This window comes from Puma concolor, chromosome A1 (genome assembly GCF_028749965.1).
Source record: "Puma concolor isolate L17-30 chromosome A1, mPumCon1.1.hap2, whole genome shotgun sequence".
NCBI classification, from domain to species: Eukaryota; Metazoa; Chordata; class Mammalia; order Carnivora; family Felidae; genus Puma; species Puma concolor.
The window spans coordinates 166,154,223-166,167,139 of NC_141667.1; the positions used below are offsets into that span (position 1 = coordinate 166,154,223).

Consider the following 12,917-nt stretch of genomic DNA (forward strand, 5'->3'; position numbering starts at 1 on the left):
CTGATGTTGTCTTTACACACACTACACATTGCAAGGTATTCTAGTTTCCTTCTCTGTATTTTATTAATTGTTATGTATTCTGATTCAGAAAGTGAGGGTAAAAGGATTCCTTCACATCAATGTGAGTTTTATTTTCCCTCCACTAATTGCATTGTGTGCACACGTGCACATGGTGAGAACCTAGTTGAACACATTGTGAGATATGATCAATCCATTTATTAAACATTTGTAAATATAATTGTAGTAAATAATAATGACAAAGGAAGTATCTGGTACCCATTGAAGCCAATTACAATCTTTGGCAGGTTCCTATTTACAGCATGAAATAATTTAATGATCAACAGATATAAAGACTGCCTATATTTTTCACATGTTCTTTGTTTTTGAAAGAACACTAAGAAGTATGCCTACCAGGCGGAGCATTTCCATCACATTCAACAACTTGATTTCCTTAACTTTTGGATAGGATTTTGAATGCTTTAAAGATGGTAAAAAGAAGTCTATGGTGGTATCCAATGAGAGTTTGCTTCTGTATGTTAGCCATTATGAATACATTATTGAAAGATTTTATTTTGTTATAAATCTCTCTCATGGCCTCAGTTAAGCTAAACCTTCCTCCCTAAAATGAATGTTTTTCCCATTGAATGTTCCCATTAGGTTCAAATGAATGAAAGACCTCTGTAATTCAAGATCCACTATCAACTTATTGTGAAAGAATACGTAAACACAATATCAGATCTAATAACTCACTGGGGAAATATTTGGGGAAATAACCTTTCCAGTTTAATAATTGGTACGATAGAATAAAATCACAATGTCTATTTATTGATGTTTTTACTCTGTCAATTTGCCATAACCCCTCATAAGCACCAACATAGCAACGGTGATGTGAATACAACTTAAATTATCAATCAATCGCACATACGGTCGTTCAAGATTCAGAAATAGTGGCAGGGATATGTTTTTTCTCTCATTTTTTTCAAAATTTTTATTAATTTTTGAGAGAGAGAGAGAGAGCACAAACAGGGGAAGGGCAGAGAGAGAAGGAGACACAGAATCCAAGGCAGACTCTAGGCTCTGAGCTGTCAGCACAGAGCCCGACATGGGGCTCGAACCCAAGAGCTGTGAGGTTATCACCTGGGCTAAGGTCAGACCTTTAACCGACTGAGCCACCCAAGCACCCCTCTCATTTTTTCAACAGAGGAAAAATTCATCTTCCGTCCAGATGAAAAGGTCGCTGGAATGGTGTTTGTTATACAAACTCGGGCCATTAGGTTCCTAGTGACCCAGTAGGAAGTTGGAGCCAAACACGGCTGACTCGTCAGCTCCTCGGAGCAGGTGCACAACCCTTAAAGATGCTGGTCTTGTCATTGCTGCTGTTGTTATCTGACATTCGCTCTGTACTGAAGACCTGGGATCAGGGAAGAAACTAAGCGTTTTGGTGGACGTGTAAGTCAGGGAGGAAGTATGGGCAATTCTGAGAAAGTCTTTGGCCACGGCTGAAAGCCCCTTTCCAAGCAATTGCCCTGGAACTGTGCTTTGTGCTGGAGAAGAGTGAGTATGTGTGTGTGTGTGAGGTGAGAAAAGTGTGTGCTGCAGCCCGAGAATGAGTGCTGTTGCACCATGGAACTGCCCAGGGGCCACGGAGGGTCCCTTCTAAGAGGAACATCAGGGACTCAAGGGGACAAGGCAGCCGTCCAGTCGTCAGCATAACTAAAGTTCCCAGCTGGCTCTCTGCCCATCATTACAAGCAAGCCCCTTTTGCCTGAATAAATTGTGGGGATTTAAGGATAACTGTGAAAAAGAGAAGCTTCAAAAGGGTAATAATGCATTGGGGCGTTCTAACACCTTGCTACTAAAAATAATTCTGTGAGCGCGGGGCTCCAGCAGCCCCAAAGAGCTTGTTAGAAATGAGAATCCCCGTCCTTCACCCTCAAACCTGCTGAAACAGCATCTGCGTGTTACCCAGAACCCAAGGTTATTCCTATACAAATAAAAGGTTTTTTTTCTTTTTTTAAAAGCATGACGCTAGCCGTTAATTAGAAAAATAAGATATACATTTCCCGTACGTGGAATCGAATACAATATATGTAAATTATTTTTCCATAAAGGTGTGCTTATGATTAGATAAAATTGAAGTGAGTATGGTCTCTGCCCTTTATTAAGCTAATATTTTGTTAAGAAGTGACAGCAGTGATTTATTAGCTTTTTGGTTATACTTGCGGAAGGTGATATTTTTCAAGTCTACTTCATTAAACAAATGCTACAAGTATATGCAAATATATTCCCGCCCAAATGATAAAAGCGCTCTTTCAAGGATGAAGGTAAGCGTCATTCCCGGATTCTGAGTTTGCCAAAGGAGGAATTAATGACAGATGTGAAAGCGACCGGTTCAGAAGCCTTCGTCACAACGGGACTGAGTAGCAAAGAGGAACACGGTGTGGGGGTGAACACAGGCCATTCTTCCAAAGGCCCCAGAGGCTGCCTGAGGGCAAATCCCTACTATAGAAACTTAGTCGTATTTTCTTTCTATGGGAATTAAAACGTTAGACTCAAGAATCCGTCTACAGGTCAAAAAAAACAAGATGATGATAAGAATTATGATCCCACTTCAGACATCCAACTGATAAAAATAATGTACAGAATGATCAGCGTTGCTCTGAGGCATTCATTAGGGTATGTGCATCACACTTCTATGGAGTGACAGATGGTTGTGAATTAATGAAAGGAAGACACCAAAAAACACTGAAATTATTTCAGAATGAGTTTCCCCAAATATGGCATATGGCTAGAAACAAATTCTATGTTATGCTTGTTAAATCCATTAGGTGAATTCTGGCCTCAACCTGTTGTTTTCTTCTGGTCTTCCTCTCTCCCTCTCCTCCCTCCCCTATCTCTCCCCTCCCTTCCCCTTCCTCCTCCCCATCCCCTTCCTTGCCGGCCCCTCCCCTCCTTTTCTTTCATTCATTATGAGGTTTCTCAATCCTGGATATAAAATGTCTGCAGTCAAGAGGTACTAAAAAGTGTTTAATGATCAATCTGTGCCCCAAAATACAGAGGCAAGGATGGCCTGTTGCCCTCTACACTCTAATAGCAACATTTTTTCCCTTTTCTTTACACTCCCAGCCTTTTCTGATTCCATTCCAAACATCATAATTAGTATAAAAAGCATTCTGCTTCTCAGAAAAGGAGTAATTCATCTGATATCTGTCATTTTGGTCAACGACAGCCACAACATGAAATACGTGTGCCCAGGGAAGACTTAAAGAGGAAGTTGACTTTCACTCATAGAGATTTTCTGAGTTTCAGGAATCTTGGATCTTTAAGTTTGAAGCTTGGAGCCAGAGCACCCACTATCACAGTTACTAAAAAAAAAAAAAAAAAAAGCCTATTAGTTCCCAACACAATGCTATGTTATATAAACTAAATCTCTCTCGCAATTGTTTTTAACATTGGACCCTCCCCCAGTCCCAAGTTTAGGAAAAAACAAAACCTCTTAAAATATGTATTTGCTTCAGACTTTCCAGCAATCCTTTAATAAAGAAGATATGAGTGTTAAGAACAGTCCAAGCTAGAGTTAAGCAATATGTTAACTATTACTTCAGCTCTGAACCGTACTGTTCCGTGTTAAATGAATTAGTCTTTGAAGGAAGCCGTGCGAATTACCCCAGGACTTGACTTGAAAGGAGCGATTTGGGTTCTCCGGCCATATAATCCGCAGCAATGCTGGCTACTTTAGACTGTTAATTTTCACTGAGTCTTGAATTTCCTCCTCTTGTCCTGTTGCACGTGCATACCTGAAAGCATATTCATGCTTTTTCTGTAAGCTGTATTTAATTCTCTCCAATTTCCCTTGAACTGTACTAAGTCTGAAGAATGCTGAGAACTACAACCCATGAACTGAGTTATGAGTTTAGAGAGATAACATTTGGATGTATCTCTTGTTTTTCAGACAATATAAGTAAGGAGCTTAGAAGAATCTATGGCTTATAGTAATTGCTATATAAGTGTTAGACATTTTTATTAATATGACTATTGCTGGGGTGCCCGGGGGGCTCAGTCGATTGAGTGTCTGACTTCGGCACAGGTCATGATCTCACAGTTCATGAGTTCGAGCCCCGCGTCAGGCTCTGTGCTGACAGCTCAGAGCCTGAAGCCTGCTTCGGATTCTGTGTCTCCCTCTCTCTCTGCCCCATCCCCACTCATGCTCTGTCTCTGTGTTAAAAATAAATAAAACATTTAAAAAAATTTAAAAATATGACTATTGCTATCTTCTTAGAAATGTAGAATATAATTTCCATAATTACAAATATTCTAAACATTTAATGCAAAGTTGATATAATATCTACCAACATGTAATCAAGATACTCTTTGTGTGTCCAACACCAATTTGCCCCAATTAATATTTAAGATTATTTGTTGTTTGTTCTAGCGTAGATATGGAGAAAAGAAACTACTACCTTGATCATATATTATACTGATGAAAAAAGAATCACCTTATTTTAATGGCTGGTTTCAGAGTTAAATATTTGCAATTCTTCAATATAAACTCACAGTGTAAGTTTTCTTAAGTCTAATCCTAGTTACTGTGTTTCCGAAAAGCCGTTGTTTCCATAATCAATGTCTTCCCACATGTTCTCAAAATGGTAAAAATTATGCATTGAACATGGTCACAAGGCTACACATTTTTATTATTGGGGATAAATCATAAATATTTCATTTTGAGGATGTATCATAAGTGATAATGTAGTTCTACTGTCTATAAGGGAAAACTGAGGCATAGAAATTGTAAACAGAGCCAAGATGACATAATTAAGGGTTGGAGCTGGGGGTTGAGGGAAGGACACGGCCTCAGAGCCTCCCCCACCCCTCAGTGACCCTCTGCAATGTCTCTCTAATAAGGACAGAAAATTCCCTACCCAAGCAGAGAATAATAAGTATCGTTGGTTACTTTCATCCCATATTGCATTTTCTATTATCGCTATTATTTGCGTTTGTTTAGTTTCCATAGATGGAGTAGTTTAGCAACTCAGAAAACTGTATGACATAAGGTCCTTATATTTCTTGCTGACCATTTTCTCTGTTTGACTGTCGGTGGGGACATCTTTTTCCATTCTCAATGTAGCACATTTCCTTTTTTTCTAATGTTTTCTAGTACTGTCTTTAATTCTTCAAGAGAATATTTCTAATTTCTAAAGGTCTTTTGAAGTATTGTGTTTATAGATTTATTTTTCTCAGGTGTCAGACAATAATACCTTTATTTTTCTGACCAACTATCAACTATTTCTTAAAAGTCATCAGTAAGAGGGGCGCCTGGGTGGCGCAGTCGGTTAAGCATCCGACTTCAGCCAGGTCATGATCTCGTGGTCCGTGAGTTTGAGCCCCGCGTCGGGCTCTGGGCTGATGGCTCAGAGCCTGGAGCCTGTTTCCGATTCTGTGTCTCCCTCTCTCTCTGCCCCTCCCCCGTTCATGCTCTGTCTCTCTCTGTCCCAGAAAAAATAAATAAACGTTGAAAAAAAAAAGTTAAATAAAAAAAAAGTCATCGGTAAGAATATTTATTAGACTATTTCTGAAGGCATATTTTGATCTTATTTATCAACATAACAACAGATACATTGACAATTTCTTATTTTGTTAATCTGATCTGTATGGCACGGAATACAAGTTGAATGACCCAAAGGGAAATTGTCCTGTTCCATACCTCTTACCTATGAAGCCATCCCAGCTCTGGTAAAATCTTTCCCACAGAATGTTCCTCGTGTCTGTCTCTTTTCATTTCTTATGCAGCAAAATATTCATTTCCAGGATTGGATCCACACAGAAGGGAAGATTTCCTCATGTATTCATTCATTCCTTCATCCTATATGAATTTATTGAATACCTGTTCAATCACTTTAAAATATGTTTATTTAACCTTAATCCTGAGCAGGACACCGTGCCAGGCACAGAGAAGGATGGGGTGAGAATATAAGATTAGAAAGGAGTACAGTCTGATCTTTCCCACATCTCATCTTTACTGCCACAGCCTCTATTTACTGTTGATTTGTTCTGGATGTGGCTTGATGATCTTGGTCATTTCAATATGCTATAGCCTCATGTGAAAAACAAATATCTCCCTGAGTGTCTGACTTACTACCAAGAGGAGAAATAATCAGTCAGGAAAATCGGAATCAATGTATGCAGCTTGCATGTGATGTCTGCAGAGAGTGTTGAAACATAAAATATATTATTCAAAAAATATATACGACAAGAACATATGCATTGGCTTTAGGAATCTCGGTGGTTTGGGATCTCATTTAGATCAAGGCTGACTGCACTTCCTGATGACAACTTTGTGCTCTCAGGTTGAATTCTCCCCCAGCCTAACAGCAAGTAATACCCTTCTAAAAGCCATGAATATACCTACTCCCTTGAATATCAATTACGTTAACACGGCAATCTTCCTAGTCTCCAGTTGCCCATGAAACAGAGCCTTGAAATTCCTCCAGAACCTAGGTCACCTTCATGCCAGCAGCCTGCTCTGTCACCCTGGTGCCTAGGTTTTGAAAGGCGGGGCTTGCCAAAGGAAGAGTCACGTGGAAATAAAATGATGTCACTATCAGGATTCTGTTCTTTCCCCATTGCACTAGCACAACAGAAAAGAGACATCTTCCCCCAGAATTTATATCCTTAGATACCTATCTCTGTCAGCAAACGAAGAAATGTCATGCATTATGCTTCATCGGACGTATTTTCCGTCTCTTTTGAAACATATATTTTTTTTCTTTTCGATAAAAATGTGAGATGATTTTGTTTAAAAAGAAAAGAAAGGAAAAAGATAATCTATTTTATCTATCTATCTATCTATCCCCTTTCCTTTCTAACGGTATTCACCAGACATCTGTTTGCATTCATCCACTAAACATACACACACCCACACATACAACTTGTCTGAAATTTAGTAAAAATCTCCACATTCTCTCTGACTCTCCACACTTAAGGTCACGTCTTCTCTGTGGGAGGTGCCTTCAAATCATAATAGCCAATGACAAAAGATCATTGCTGGGAAAGTTCTGAAAATATCAAGTTCTTGACACACTGCCTGCACCAGGGACAGGCTAACAAGGATATACTAACGAAGAATCCAAACCCCTCTTCATTCAATTCATTCAGTTTTTACATCCGTAGAAATAAACACCATAGTGTCTTAAAGTTACCTACTGAAAAAGACTGTCTGTCCTCTGCTTTATCCGCCAACATGAATTGCGGGCATGGGTTCCGAAAGAATAACCACTTGGGCTCGAAAAAATACTTTTTAAAGTTACTTTGGAGAGAAATATGAGAAAAATAACCTAGACTACAAACAGAAACTTGAAGGATTCAAGGGGAACAAAAACCAATATATTTTTCCTTGTTTAGTGAAATCAATACAATTGACTAGAATAAACTATTCAAAATGCAGGAGATTACACAATTGTTAAGTGTTTCCTAAAACATGAAAGTGTTACTTTAGTGTTTGAAGGACTTTAGTTTTGATTCCATTGCCATCATTTAAGAGCTGTGCTACGTGGGACAAGGGAGTAACCTATGTATAAACAATATAAGCATATATATGATTTTTATATTTATATATGTGATTATAAATGTATTTACATATTTATATTGTATGTATATGTCTTCATGTCCCCATATTTAAATTGAATATACAAAGGATTACTGTACATATCACTCTGAGAAAATCATAGACTCATAGGCATTTTGAACCGTGCAAAGTAGAGTGCCATTGAATACTTTACCATTTCAGGAAATATTAAGAAATATTAGGGGCGTCTGAGTGGCTCAGTTAAGCGCCTGACTTCAGCTCAGGTCATGATCTCTCTGTTAGTGAGTTCGAGCCCCAAGTTGGGCTCTGTTCTGACAGCTGGGAGCCTGTAACCTGCTTCGGGTTCTGTGTCTTCCTCTCTTTCTGCCCCTCCCCAACTCTCTCAAAAATAAACATTAAAACAATAAAGAAATATTACATATTAACCCCAGCCTGTTGCTCAAAACATGACTCAACGATTTATGTCCCTCTTATGATTGCAACTTCTTTGAGGATACAACTTAAGGCACTATGCACTGTGGCCTGTAAATGAAAATTGTAAATCAATGATCAAGTTACTTAATGAGAGATTATTATAGGACTTATCAAAAATTTTAATAGACAGTGTGGAAAATTGAGAGGAGAATTTCTCATTGTGAAATCCTGATTGGGTTAGTGTTGTAATGACATTGTCCTAATGAATCTCAAGGCTAGAGAGTTAATGCTGTGGGGTTTCATGAGCAAATACAAAGATGTTTCCACTCAGCTTGTTCTAAAATAAGGAAAAAAAAAAAACCTAAAAAGATCTGAAGCCAAACTTTTAGTTCATGAAAAGACATACTGGCATTTGAAATGTATTAAGCCTTTCCCCTCATAATTTTCAAATTGTAAATAAAAATAATGAATCTCAACAAATACTGATTACATTTATGAGCCTTAAAATCCAATTGTATTAAATTTTAGCCTGATGCATTTCCTTTAAAAAAATACTGTTGGGAAATAGCCTCAGGTAGGTATTCAAGGGCCTACCACACTATTCAAAATCTAAACTTGCGTTGATTACTAGCAAAGACTATGCCTATAAACACAGCTTAACTATGCTGATATGTCATTCTTTTCTGTTCAGATTTTTATTTAAATTCTGGTTAGTTAATATGTAGTATCATATTTGTTTCACGAGTAGTATTTAGCGATTCATCACTTACATAGAACACCCGGTGCTCATCATAACAAGTGCCCTCCTTAATGCCCATCCCCCATCTAGCCCAGATACAGAACTCTTATTTTCCTCCTTTTTACTTGATTATTCTTACATTTCTATTAATATTTTTTAAAGTCCTCTTACTCTCTTTTCATCTGATATATAAATAATTATTGAGGCTGCATCCAGAAGACACTACATACATAAACAACGGTTTCTTAAACATATCACGTTATTAGATTTATAACAGTGTTCAGTGATATGCCACTAATACAGAGCAGTTAATTTGGAAAGACCTGGATATATATGAAGATTAGTACAAACTAAGTATAGCACACAAAGCTACTCTTTGCTTACTAATTAGATTTCTTGCTGAATTCTTTAGTCTGGAAGCAATAGCTAAGAGAGATCAGTAGGAGAATGTATCCCATGGAACCATTTAGCTGGTATCTTATATCAGAACAAAGGTCACCATAGCTGATTTGTTACTGAAAACCCTAAGTTTTATCTTAGCCAGTCCCTTCTGGAAGAACAAAAGGCCCATAGAATCACACTTCCCAGCAATGGTACCGTTTTTTAAAATAATTTAGATATTTTGCATGTCAGCCTGGTTTGGGAAAAAATATGTATAATTCCTCTTTATTCTAGGTTCAAATTTGGTTGATAGTACATAAACAGTGTTAAATACCACAGACTTCGAATATGAGAATCACAAGCTTACTGCTTCCCTGAGATAATTTTTCCCAAACGAGTAAACAAAAAATGGTAACTTCCCCCAAAAAGGAGATAACCCCCACCAGTACAGGGCTTTGAAAACAAGAAAACTCTCTTTTTATCTTCTTATCTCTCAAAAGTACATTAAATGTGGGACAGAAAAAAAAAAAAAAAGGAGTGAAAATCAAGTGAAAGGTTGTTAAAAAGAGAGAGAACATTTGCTTTTGGCTTTATGTGGTCTGACAAGCCAGGTCTTTGATGACGTAGACCTTTTAAATGGAAACCCAGGCTGGATTTCTAAGTGGCACTGTTGTTTTAACAGATTTGCTTATATATTTATTTATATACTATCAGTCAACGTTAAAAATTTCTCTGAAATAAAAATTCTATAAAAGAAAACTAGCATGGCAGTTATATATATTTAATAAACCCCTCTAAAATTATGTACCTTATGAAGCACTCAAAGCGATTTCTAATCATCACATATTTAAGCTATGTATTTATTTAATTGTGACAAGCAAAATAACATTACATAAATTATATTCTATCTTCAGGCAAAACTCATTCCAATTAAGGGTAAGCATTTTGTAAGTGCTTAATATTTGTTATTACATTAAAAACAGCTCTTGGAACACCATGAAGTTTCACCGCAATGGCCCTTGTGGAACTATAACTCTTGTTGAAACCACATTGTATTTTGCCTTGGGCAAAATCTTCTGCATTTGCTTTCACTATAATAATTTATTATCTCGAGCTAATATCAGCAGTGCACACAATGTCTAAAAATGTTTGCTACAAGCAAAGATTACAGGGAAGATTCTTTCAACGTATCAGCCATTTTTCTTTCTTCTGATACCCAAAGGGATTAAATCCTTACGTTAGAACATCACATTCAGTTCTTTGAACATGACAAAAATATTTTAACTTGTTGGTTCGTAATAAGTAATTTATGAATCTGATGATTGTTAAACTTCTATTTTCTGCATTATCAGATTACTTAAAATATGTGTTTTGGCTGTTATCCACTGTTATCCTAATTGCATTGTATCTTTGTTTCTAACTGAGCATGCTGTTCTATTAAAGAAACAAAATTTTATATAGAAAAAAGTCACATATATGAATATATGAAAAAACATATACTTGTACAACAAGTACAACATGTACTTGTAAATTGTCTTTTATTTTAACAAAAACGATCTTATTTTTGCAACTAACATTTTTTTTTTTTACCACTATAGTAGGGCTAACTACTCAGGTTTCTCATTAAGTAGTTAACTATTCACCTCATTTGTTTAACTCTTTACTAATATCAGTAACACTCCAGTTTCAAGCATCTCCATGTTTCACTTTATTGGTTATTAAAAATAATACTGCATAATAATTCTTTTGTATACTCATAAAATTGTGCCGATTTCTATAAGACACATTTATAAACTAAGCTTTCTGATTCAAAGCGTATGTGTATTTTAATTCCTGATGAATCATGTCAGTTTATCACCCACAAAAATCATACATTTTAGTGTTCTCGAAATCGATGTATGAGAACACCCATGCCCCTTTACACTCCCTCACACGGAATACTCTACAGAAAGGAAGGAAGGAGGGACAGAGAAAGAGAAAGGATGTTGGGATCATGACCTCTCCAAGTTTTAGAAAAGGGTAATTTTCCTGGGAGTTTTGGGGGGGACGGGGAGAAAACAGGCGGGGGCTGGAGGTGGTGCATAAAATGAGAGCAGGATTTATAGAGATCCGTATGAAGAAAGCAGTGTGATTAAATCAAAATTGCCCACTTTGAGTCCAAAAAAGACGAGGCAATTTATATCATATCACTATCTTGTTATTTAACTTATTATTTTTATATATTCTGTCATATAAAAGCATGCTTCCCCACGACTTATAGAATCTAACCCCAATCTTTTCACACCAACATTGTAAAAGTCACCCACTTTGCAGAGAGAACTTATTATTCTTGCTCTGGTCCATCGCTCACTCCCTTCATGGTATCATTTACACGTCCCACGATTCTTGCCATTCTATGGTTCTCTGCTTTGAATGCATCCCTGAGTTTTCTCCTTCTTTCACTTGTGATCCATGAGCAAATCCGGCGTGTTCCACGTCTGTGACATATCCGGTAATCTGAGCCCTCACTTCTCTCATTAGAAACAACAGGGCAGCATTGTCATTGGGCGATCACAGTGGAAACACCGCAGAAGCTTTCTCATTGGCTGCTGCCATGGAAACACCAGGACAGCATCTTCATTGGCTGCTACCTGTGGAAGCATCCGGATGGTTTCCTCACTGGCTATTCAGCTTCCACTGTTGTTGCTCTGGACTGAGCATTTATTTATGAACCGGATCACATCGTGTCATTTCTCTGCTCAGGGAAACTTCAAGAACTTTCCTACTTGGAGACAAAGCCAAAGTCCATGCCACAGACTGAGAACACTTACCTGATTGAAGCATTCACTCTTTTCCTTCCTTGCCCCCCCCCCCCCCACCCCCTTGCTCCCGTCCTACTCGGTTCTCTCTTCATCCCACGTATCTCCTGCTCTCAAACTCTTGCTTGCTTGAGCTTTGCTTTCCGGTTGGACATTCTTCTCCAGAGAGTTCCATGACTTCTCTCCTTTTCCTTCAAATACTCAAGTGCTACCTTACCTATGATCATTTTATATCACTCATCATTCTGAATCTTCCTTCAGTTTCTTATGCTTTGTAAAACACTTACTTTACATTTTTTACCGGTTATCAATTATTGGTTTCTTGTTGTTGTTGTTATTTTGGTCCCTTCTCCTTATTTAAGCTTTAGGAGGATACAGCTTTCTCCTTCATCTCCTTCCTCTTCTCCTCCGTTTTCCTAGAAGCAATTTTCCCAGTCCCAAGAATAGAGAATTTTAGTCGCTATGTAATCAGTAAGCATTTTGTGTGAATTTATGTAATTTGTCCGCATTGTTGATACAACCTGAAATACCTATCTCTCAATTTTCATTCCTTCTCCTTTCCTTTAGAAACCAAGTACCCATGCCATTTATTCCATTAAGGCCTTTTTAATTCCTTCAGTTCTTTTTTTTTTTTTTTTAATCTTTTTTAATGTTTATTTTTGAGGCAGAGAAAGACAGAACCTGAGCGGGGGAGGGGCAGAGAGAGGGAGTCACAGTCTCCTTAGGAGCAGGCTCTAGGCTCTGAGCTGTCAGCACAGACCCTGATGAGGGGCTCGAACCCACAAACCGTGAGACCATGACGGGAACCAAAGTTGGACGCTTAACGGACTGAGCTATCCGGGCACCCTTAATTCCTTCGGTTCCAATTAAAGGTTCTCTCTGAAAGGTTTCAGAGTATTTTAAGTTTCTATCTTGGAATCTTTGACATTGCCTCATGCTTTCAAGTTACTAAGTGCATAGCTGTGTCCCAGTAGAAGGTAAAGTACTTTCAGTGACGACTGTA

At 37.7% G+C, this 12,917-nt stretch overlaps 1 long non-coding RNA gene across 1 annotated transcript; it reads right to left on the reverse strand.

Annotated features, from left to right (window-relative positions):
- Positions 1-3,073: 3,073 nt before the first annotated feature.
- Positions 3,074-11,887, reverse strand: LOC147584632 (uncharacterized). Its single transcript, XR_015255705.1, has 3 exons — positions 11,423-11,887; positions 3,667-3,797; positions 3,074-3,353 (listed from the first exon to the last, which is right to left on the reverse strand). It is a non-coding gene; the product is annotated as an uncharacterized LOC147584632 (long non-coding RNA).
- Positions 11,888-12,917: the final 1,030 nt, after the last annotated feature.